We start from the raw sequence: 3,703 nt of genomic DNA, 5'->3' as shown, positions 1-3,703 counted from the left end.
TATAATTTAGTCTCTAAAGTTTGATAAAATCCACATATTAGTCTTTGTATTTTTAAAAAATCACCTATTTAGTTTTTGATCTTTTAATAAATCTACAAAATAATCTCTGATAGGGTGAAAGTAAAAATTTTAGTTGTTTAAATTTTTAATTTTACAAATTAAGAATTTATAAATTAGATATTAAAATTTTTAACGTAATTAATCTATGTGTATTTAACATAATTAATATGCATGTGTATTTACAATTATATTTTTTATTATTTAATTTAATTTTATAATTTATACAAATCTAAAATTCTAAGAGCTTAAAATTTAATTGTTTATATAATTTTAAAATTTATATAAATTTAAAATTCTTAGTCCTACTTATATTTAAATTCTATTTAATTAAATTTTTATTATAATATAATTTAAAATAAAATTTTCTAAAAATACCTTCATGATTTATATTATTCACAAAAATAGAAAGGTATTTTATTTATAAATAATTTTTAATAAATTCTAATAGATTTCTATCTCTTTTTTATGATTATTTATGTAAAAATATTTTAATACAATTATACTTAAATTTCTGTGAAAGAATAAGAAAAAAATTATTTTTTTGTTAGTCAAATATATAAATTCTTTTATTAATATTTTTGAAAATTTCTTTTAATTTAATTTTTTATAAGTTCATTTAAAAATTATTTTATATAAAATAAATTTATATTTTTTAATTATAGATATATATTATAGATATATTTATAAAATTCTTAATTATAGCATTATGTATAAGTTACTTATAATTAAATTGAATTCATATATATATATATATATATATATATATATATATATATATATATATATATATATATATATATATATATATATATTTATTATGAAATATATAATAAAATCATATGTAATATATAATAAAATCATATGAATATAAAATTTTTAAATAAGATATAATTACCTGCAAAACATATAAAAAAAATTTTATGTATGAGAAGAAAATATTTAAATAGATAAATATATATTAGTTAAAAATTAATAATTAACTTAATATGCTAGGCTTGAGTTTAATTATAAAATCAATATAATTAATAGAATAATTAGAACTTATAATACTATTTTTTTAATTTTAAAACGATACATTATCAAAAGTTTAAAAATGTTAATGTGTGTACATATAAAAGAATAATAATTTTTAATTTTTTTAATATTATAATTTTATCCTAACTTGACAAATAGTAAATATGTATAAAAAAATAGGAATCATACTTTGAATATGAAATTGTCATTTCCATTTAATAAATGTATGTTTAAATATAAACACAAATTGATATTTTAATTTAAAAAGAGTCCAATTTTCATAAGAATACAAGCATTACATCATTTAATATAATTTTTATTTATTTAGATTCAACAACTTTCTTATTGAAATTTGACATTTATTTTAAAAAAATAATTATTAAAAATTTAATTGAAAAATATGTTATAAGTTAGTTTGACAAAGTATACTACTGTAAACCAAATAATTGTCTATATGTTTTTTTACTATAATCATTCTAGTTAAAAATAATAATATACTAACGTCAGTATTTTTTATTTTATTAGTGATACTACCCTCCTAAAATCCTAGTCAAACAGTCGAACTTGTATCTAGCGTGGCAGTTAAATAGTTAAAATCATATCCAGCATGACAGTCTCAAAGTCAGACGATATTTAGATAGTCAAGAGGTACAAACCAGCTAAACAAAAAGAAGAAGACCAAACAAAACCTTCATTCGCCCAACAAGGCGAACGAAGGTTATGCCGATTAGCAACTATGTCAAGTAGAGCTCGGATCTTACAAACTGAGTAATAATCACGCCAATATTCAAGCAAAAAGCAAATTTCTTGGAGAAAATCTTGAAAATTCAGCCAAGAAAATCTCAATAAACAAAGTAACAACTATTTTCCTAAAAAGCCTATAAATATCAACCAAGTGACCAGAAACAGGTATGCATATTCTACAATTCTCACTACTTGTTCTCAATATTCTCTGAATACTTTCAATCAAACCTTTGACTTGAGCATTGGAGTGGCATGTCAAAAGGTCATCCACCTCATCTTTTCTCTGATTGTAGGTTTAGTGGCACCAAGGCCAAGCTCCAAGACCTTCTGGTAGCATTAGTGGCGTCGTTTATGGTAAACTCAGATTACTTGCTGAAAACTCATTTGAGATCATTCCTTCTCCTTTAAAACATCTTTTCTTGCTACCAACAAGTTCTGGTCTTGGGCCTTAATTATTTTCTTAATTTTTTATGTTTTTCTTCATGGCTGCAAATCTAAGGACCTCAAACAAAGGCATCATTTCCATTACCCCCATAATGGGAGGAGGCCCGCCTGCGACATCCATGATCCCAAATGTGGCCATCCACAATCCCATTTGATGCATAAGTCCCACCACACAACGTCATTATCCTAGATTAATAAAACCATTTCTAAGGAATGGGACCAGATTAAGTGTACCAGTGCATCTAGGAGAAGGAGGCCCAAATTGCTTTCCTCAAGGGATTGATCCCAAGGACCAGTGCCCCACTAGGGACACCTACTCCAAAAGCAGGAAAAGTCATAAAAGCATATCAATCCAAATCTAAGGTAAATAGGTAGGAGATCGCTTGATCAACAAACAATAGCTCAGGAAAGAAAAATGAATAGGTCACGATGAGCGAACAAGAGGAACAATCTGATGAGTCACCACAACCAAAGATAAACTAAGGTTTCATAAAAGCAATATAGAAGTACCAAAAACATGTGGAGGAAGAAAACTTCAAAATGGGAGATGAGTCCCCACTGTCCGGACTAATCCTAGTTGAGCAGTTCCCTTTGAAATTCAAATTACCCGTGCTAGATAAATATAATGGTACAACAGACCTAAGGAGCCACATGGCGAACTTCTGAACAATAATGATGCTCTAAAACATGAATGACTACCACCTGTGCTGAATATTTCCAACAACATTGACTGGGCTAGTGCAAAAATGGTACCAACGCCTTAGGCCTGGATCGATCCAAAATTTCTACCAGCTCGCCACTAAATTCAAGAAAAAGTTCATCTCTTCTATTCCTCCTAAAAAGTTATCTTCTGATCTTCAGAAAATTAAACAATATGAGGGTGAATATATGAGAGATTATATCGCTCAATTTAACACTAAAGCAATACAAATAGAGAACCTGAATCATAAAACAATATGTGGGGCTTTAAAAAAGGGCACAAGGAATGTAAAATTTTCAAACTCATTCATAAAAAATCTAGCAATAGACTATTACTAACTGATGTAGAGGACCTAGAAATACATCAGGTTGGACGATGAGCGACAAGCTCTCAAGGAAGAGAGGAAGTTCAAACAAAACAATGAGAAGAAACAAAATAAGAAAAACTACAGTTTGGATTAGACTTACTGTTTAAACAGAAATTAAGAACAAAATAGAAGATTCCACAACTATACACCTTTGAATGAGCCCAGATCCAGAGTACTCATGTGAATTTAGAAAAATGGTGAATAGGTCAAGTTGCCAAAGAAACTTAACCTTGATACAGTAGGTAAGAGAGAGAAGGAAAAATTTTACAGGTTTCACGAGGATCATGGCCACACTACCAATGAATGCAGGCAGCTCAAAAATGAAATAGAACGGCTAAGTAGAGGTGGTAGGCTTAAGAAATTTATCGAGGATG

The sequence above is a fragment of the Hevea brasiliensis genome, chromosome 16, assembly GCF_030052815.1.
Source record: "Hevea brasiliensis isolate MT/VB/25A 57/8 chromosome 16, ASM3005281v1, whole genome shotgun sequence".
NCBI lineage: Eukaryota > Viridiplantae > Streptophyta > Magnoliopsida > Malpighiales > Euphorbiaceae > Hevea > Hevea brasiliensis.
Note: the sequence above shows the minus strand (reverse complement) of the source record.